This window comes from Geospiza fortis, unplaced genomic scaffold, assembly GCF_000277835.1.
Source record: "Geospiza fortis unplaced genomic scaffold, GeoFor_1.0 scaffold333, whole genome shotgun sequence".
Classification (NCBI taxonomy): domain Eukaryota; kingdom Metazoa; phylum Chordata; class Aves; order Passeriformes; family Thraupidae; genus Geospiza; species Geospiza fortis.
In genome coordinates this window covers 561,616-568,720 of record NW_005054347.1, presented here as the reverse complement: position 1 = coordinate 568,720, position 7,105 = coordinate 561,616, and positions in this window count along the sequence as shown.

The window sequence follows — 7,105 nt, the reverse complement described above, 5'->3', positions numbered from 1 at the left end:
TTAGAAATACTGATCAATAACAAAAACAAATATTGCTGTCTTTTCCCAACCTCCCCTCGTTGCTGAAACTTATCTCAGATGTGAGGTTGGGCACACAGATTTTCTTCTGCACTTAGCTTTGTTGGGGGCAGACAGTTCCTGCTTGCTGATAAAGATCAAGAAGGCTGGCAGAAAAGAAAATGAACAAGAATTGTGAGGGAAAACAGAAAGAAGGAGGACCTGATGGAGGAAAATATACTGGTGGAGATATTCTGGTCTGCAGATTGTGAAGGACTTATCCCAAGTGCTTTCCACTTCACCATCTGGCACTAGATAGAACAGAACGTTCTCAGAGAATTAGAAAAGGTTGCTTTCACCTAAAAAATAACCCAAATATAGAGCTAATGATTAAGGGGAAAAAAATGGTTATGTAGCCAAGTATCCAGAGTTCAGAAAGCAGGGGGAAAGCATAAGCAAGCGAGCATGAGAGCACTAAGCCTAATTTGTTTTTCCTAGCCAACATTCAGGGCAAAAACTAACCCTTGCTCTGAATTCTCTTCACCTTGTTCCTGTGTTTGATGCTTCATGCACTCCTGACCATCCTACTTCTCTCATCCTTTCCTTTCAAAAATCCCTGCATCTGCAATATCACTGTGACTTGCTTCTAGGCCATAACCTGGCATGTGGGATGAGGGTTAATGGTTTCAGTAGATATATATGCTTTTTGTTCTCAAGGGAGATGGCATAGGTTAGAAAATGAACTGCCCCCTTTCTATCAGTGTTATATTCTTGCTTCTCTAAGGGACATTTGGGGTATAATGTGGTGGGAAGACATGTTACAGATGGATAAAACGTGGTGAGAAGTTGGTTTTATCTGCCTCAAATTAGACATGGAGACAGAAAGGACAGCAGTTTCTGGACATAAGGAGGAAAGTTTGTTTGGCAGGGTTTTTGAAACTCGGTCACATATTTTTTGTTTAACAGCTTACAAGATAGTGTATTATAAGACTGAGTGAGTGTTTATGATCTGTGTTGGAAAAGGACTATGGGATGTAAGTTGCTGGTGAATGTTTTCAGCTTATGTCTGAAAGGCTGGCAAGGATGAAGGAGGCACTGTTTAGGGCCCCGAACCCTGGAGAAATGGATGCTGACCACCCCACATCTGCTCCAAGGCTCCTCCTGGGGAAGAACAGCAGTTGCTTCCATTCCATGGGGGGATTTCAGCACACAGTGATTGCTTCACTCTGGTGTTTTCGGAGGAGCAAGTTTATACTAAAGTGTAGGTATAAACTTCCTTCCATTTATACCTACACTTGCATTTATTGCTAAGGGAATCTAGCTTTCCATTAAGTGCCTCTGAACTCAAATAGCTCCAAATTTGGGCCTTCATTTTTGTGAAAGTATGTAGGGAACGACCTATACTACCAAAGACAGCTCTGCTTCTTGTTCTTTAAAGGCTTTGCCAAATGTTCTTATTTAATAACAGTTATCTTTATGTAGTAGCTGTATCTTTTCATAAGCTAAAAATTGTAAAGTACTGTCTACTTCGCTTAATGATACTACTTTCCCAATATAAAACAGGTCTAATGGGTGTCAAATGTGAAAGCAATATTCCTGCAATTTATCACTTAAGCCTTCTTTCACTCTTTTGGGGTGAATTGTTGTATTTTTAAAAGAAAATTGATTGCCTTGAGTGAATTCTTTTGTTCTTCTACATTAACAATTCATGAATGAAGGCAATAGCTGCAACACAATCTTCAGTACTTGTCCCACCAATAACCTCAGCTGTATCCTGGAGGGTAAACTCACACTGCATCAATCAGCTGTCCCCGTGGTCTGCAGCACAGCCATGTGAACTGTGCCTTACACTATGTTCTCCTTTGCTCCCTTGACTTTTGGCAGTAGGGAACTCCACAAAAATGAATTAACTGCTACAAAGTTTTCTGGTGTGCTGTACTTTACATGATTGGAAAGTTACGTTACTAGGAAGAATACAGACATTTACTCTGAACTTCAGAACCAAATGCCAATGGTCAAATGATCCTGCGCACCTTTCTTCTCTGCGCTGCTCTTCTCACTATCTTTGTTAAGAATTGGGCCAGTCCAGTTAAAAAGATTCTGGGCAATTAAAGAGGTTTCTATTAAGGAACATTTTGGACTGGTTTTTTTTTTTTTTTTTAATAACCCAATGACAGAAAAATAGCCCCAAACCAGTCCTATAAAAATGAGCTGGGAAAGGCAAAGAGGGTAGCAGCTTAAGAATACATTAAGATTGCACCTGCAAATGAGTTCATTCAGTTCTTTCCATGAGCAAGCCCTGTGCTTCTATTCCCAAATGAGAAATAAACGCCCAGGGCTGGTCAGGCAGACATCCAAATGCCCAGACTCAGAGTAGCTGTGTGCCCACAAAACTCATATGGAGAAAATGGAAGCTGTGAATGTGGACTTCTGCCTAACTTGCAAAGCTGGAGCTCTTGTGCAGGAAAACTCATCAAAGTCTGCTGTCCTGGCTGGCCTTCAGTCACTAATAAAGTTTCTGTCTTGTGTGTCCCTCTCCTCACTGCTGCTGACTCCGCCCTTGAAAGACATCTGCTCTTGAGCGCATTTTCCTCCTTTACCTCCTCCTCATTTTGGCTCACAGTCTCCACATAAGCATGGGTATGCATGTGCCTTTTGCTATTTTAGTTCCTCTCCAGCCACATTTGCTGTCTCTGTGCAGCAACCTGTACCCACACACAGCTCTGCACACCCCAGGTCAGACAAGAGCAGGTTTCACCCAGGAGTAACACCTTGGCCTCCCTGGACACACTTATTTCCACCTCAGTTTCATCATAGTACTTGCTGTGGTTGGTTATAACAATTTGTACAACAACAACAACCAAAAAACCACTGCTGGTTTACAAAAACCCAACCAACCAACCAACCAACCAACCAACCAACCAACCAACCAACCAACCAACCAACCATCCAACCAACCAAACTATAATGAAAAAAGCCATCTTTTGTGACCAAAACCCAATAAAACCTAGCAAACAGTTACTTTACTTCCTCAGGAAAACAATAAATTGAAATGCAAATAGGTAGAACCCCCTTTGTCATTGAAACTATATTTAAGAGAAGCTCCTCTGGCCTAGTTGCTTCAGCATTTGACATCAGTGAGATAGAGGAGATACAAAAGATTATTTGTTTGATTGCAAGATAACAAGCAGTATATCTGAAAATGTAAACCTGAGATAATTCTTTTTACAGATGATCCTGGGAGAAGATGAACAAGTACAAGAAAGAAAGAAAAAATAAGAGGTAGAGAAAGGAAGGACAGACCTGCTGTAGGTAATATGAATAATGATTTAAGAAAAGACCAGTGAAAATAATTAATTTTTCTGATTCACCACTTAAATTTCTTGAAAGTCCCCAAGAAATCTGATGTCAACCTGAACCTAATTTTTTTCCTATAATTATCCACATTTGAAACAAATATTGCCTGGGATTAAATAAAAATGTTTATTTTAGCTGATTTTTTTTGAACTTTGATTTGATATCTTCTCAGAGAATTTAGAAAATAAAGTAAGTACTTGAAAATAAAGGGATTGACTCATAGAGATCACTGCTAAAATAGAAGAAAGAGAGGAACAAATAATGATGGCATCTTTCACAAAATGGAGCAGAAACAAAATCTGGGTTGTGGAAAACCCAGGCTTAGATTTCACCTCCACCAAAGCTGCAGTGCGTACATGAACCCACGTTTCCTCTCCTATGCTCATGCCATTCATTCAGACAAACATTCAATAAGAGTTTATTTATGTGTTCATTATTCAACATGATATAAAATTATACCTATACACCCAAGTTCTAATTGGGGTCCCACGCACAACAGGAAGAATTAATGAGGTGACCTCACATGGTGGAGAGAGAACATCTCTGCATCCTATTCATAAGCTGTGGCAACACACACAAAGGCTGAAGTTTCCTTGTTTGTCCAAAGCAATCTGTGGAAAATGGGATCAGAAATTCCATGTCCTGGTACAGTGATTTTTCTGAAAAATGTCCCACAAGACACACTATAAAGACCCTCTCTAATGTCCCTCCACCCCTTTGCTCCCTGAACTGGTTGTGCTGAGACTCCAGGAGAGCTCTGACCAGATAACCTTGATCGACAAAACATTTTACAAAGACAAGGGCAAGGTAAACTTCCCTGGACTAGTCTGCAGTGTCATAAATGTTTGCAGAATTGACTGTTCCCTCCAGAGGCAGCCCCATGCTTCACTGTCCCTGCTGCATACAAATGAAGTCACTGCACAGCACAACCAAGTGCATATGCTGTGGTGTGACCTTCTGTTTGGTGACATCCATCAGTGAATTGCTCTGTACTAGTGGCTGTCTGAAAATCAGCTGGTACATGAATTTCTCCTCTGATTGCACTAAAACCCAATCAATAAGGGCACATAGCTTTAGTGTTCTCATACAACTGCTCTGTGAATAAAGCAAATGAAATATTTGCACAGACTTCTGTGATTCTTTTTAAAGGGCCTGACCAGAAATTGGAACATGTCAGGAGCTCTGAGGAGAGGACTACAGACAAGCATCATTGTATGCACAGGAACTGCAAAGTCCTGTCTTCTAGGTGGAGGAAAAGGAAAATCAAACCAAATATCAATGAACACTTATAAAAAATCCTGAAAGATTAATTTAGCACAAGTTAGTATTGCTAACTTTCTGATGTTGGACCCTTGTGAGCAGGTAATCCTGATGCAACTAAAGAAGCATTATAGATAACTGCTCAAATTCAAGCACATATCCCAGCTATATCTATATTTGCATAGAAATTTGTAAAATAAAGTGCTCTTGACATGATAATTGTAAGGACATTATGGGGGAATTTTGATTTTCTGGTAAAAATACCCCCAAACATTAACCAACCTAATTATTTTATAATTATGGAAAGATTAGGTGGGAAGTGGAAACAATGGCTCACTTCGTATTCTAATAAGAAAACTGTGGCAAAACAAACAAAAGTGCAAATAGCAGTTCCAGAACAAAAGGAGATTCCTCCATTCTGAGTGTGTCACTAAGCACAACATGCCCCAGCTATTGAAAAATATCCATGACTAATTGGAAATCTTCTGAAACAAATTGCTACTAAGGCTCATACAGAGCTATCCCACTTGGATCAAAAAAGAGTCAATGCCCCTGGTGGCAACACTGAGAAAATATAAATACTTGTTATGTTCTGAAGCTCATTCTTAGGTATTGTCTTTTGGTTGCAGACAGTACGTGTGGCTCTGAGAGTGAGAACAGCAGAGCCAGCGTGAGACAAGGGGGTTATTATTCCTAAATGTTATGTTATTGTTCTTAAAACATTCTTCTGCTAAGAAACAGTGCAGCAAGATAAAAACAATGGTATTATACTCAGGAGAAAAAAAACAATGGGTTTGGAAAAAAACAACTCTGGGAAATGGAGAGGAGGTTTTGCAAAAGAGCTCTTGTTTTGCTTTTCAAGGCTTTACATGGGACTGAGCACACATAATGGCTAAGTGCAGAGACCAGAGCATTTAAATGAGCTTTTCAGAAGTTTACTTAATAGATACATGTTTTACATCAGGGACAGATGATAGTAACTTTCCTTGCTCTGAGTTTTTGATTCTAATAAAGGTGTGGGAATGTGATAAACATATCTGCACATGTTTTTTACTGTTCTAGTGAGAGAAAGAAATTTGTTTAAAACTGTCATTTACTTTACACCTACAGAAGTTATATGCTAGTCTTTGGTGCTCAATAAGTGTTTGTTATGCCAACTCAAGCATTTAAACTGGTTGGTGCCCTGTCTTAAAATCCTTCACCTTCTTGCCAGTCCTCTTAGTTTTTGTTCTTACTCCCTAACCCCTTTTCCAGCTGTCCACAATTATAAAAGTAAATGATTTCAGTATGATGCAAAAGAGTAAACAAACCCTTACCCTGCAATTGTTCTAGGCACTGTGAAAGAACAAATAATCATTTTGACAGGTAGACAGGAGACAGGTCAAAGTGATCTGCTGCAAGTCTGCCTTCAAGAAAAGGCAGCAATGCAAAGCTTCTTTCCTTTTCTTTTCTTCTACCTTTGTTTTCTTTCCTTCCCCTCACTCTCCTAAATTTCAGGGTGACCCAACAGCATTCATAGATACTGAACTAAATAGTGACTTTGTTCACAGCGAACCATAAGGCAGACACAGTAGAAATACGTGATCTTTTCTGCATTTTTAAAGTAGTACTATCAGATCCCTTTGCTTTTGCATAATGGTATAGAGCCATTGCCATTTTCTCAATCTATTACAATAAAATACACTCTGAACATTAACTACTTAGAGATATGGTAATGAGAAACTTTCTTTCAAGAGGAAAAGTTTGGACACAGGAATGGGAAGGGTACAGCTCAGAAACTTTTAATTTCTACTTGTCACTGCTGGAAGAAGAATTCTCATCCAGTTAAAACAAGCAGGGTTTGAAATAATAATTTGGAACCCTAAATTATGGACCTTCAAAAAATCTTGCAAATTCTGCAAAATATTTCTAGAGACATCTATATATATATTGCACATCTATCTTTATGCCAGTAATAAATTTTAAAACTCTTTTTAAGGACCTCCTGTGTCTTTTTCTGAAAATCCATTCATGTTCTCAAGCTTTGGCCATGCCCCAGGCTATGGAGATTAGATTTTTCTCCCCCTAATGGCAGCTAGCACGAATCATCACTTTCCAGCAGCTACCCTGGCAGGATGTGGACAGCCTTATCCTGATCTGGGGACAAAGGGCAGCTGGGACACCTGTCCTGGCACTGTGCCTGCTGTGACTCAGGGGAATGCAGCTGGGGCTGGGGAGAGGCAGGTCCTGGCCACAGTGTCCTGGCAGCAGGCTGGAGGTGCTGGTGGCCCTGTGAGCAGGGCTGCCCCGTGGCTGTGGAGGTGACAGGGCACAGTGGTGGCCCGGGGCTGGTGACAGACCCGGGTGGCTCCTGCCTGTGCAGGGACATGGGCTCCAGGAGGCACCACCAGCCCACACTGGAGGCCCTTGTATCCTGGTAGCTCTCAGCTACACATTTGCTTGTGTTATTACTTCTCATGCTGGCAGGCTTAAACCACCAAGGGTAATCCTG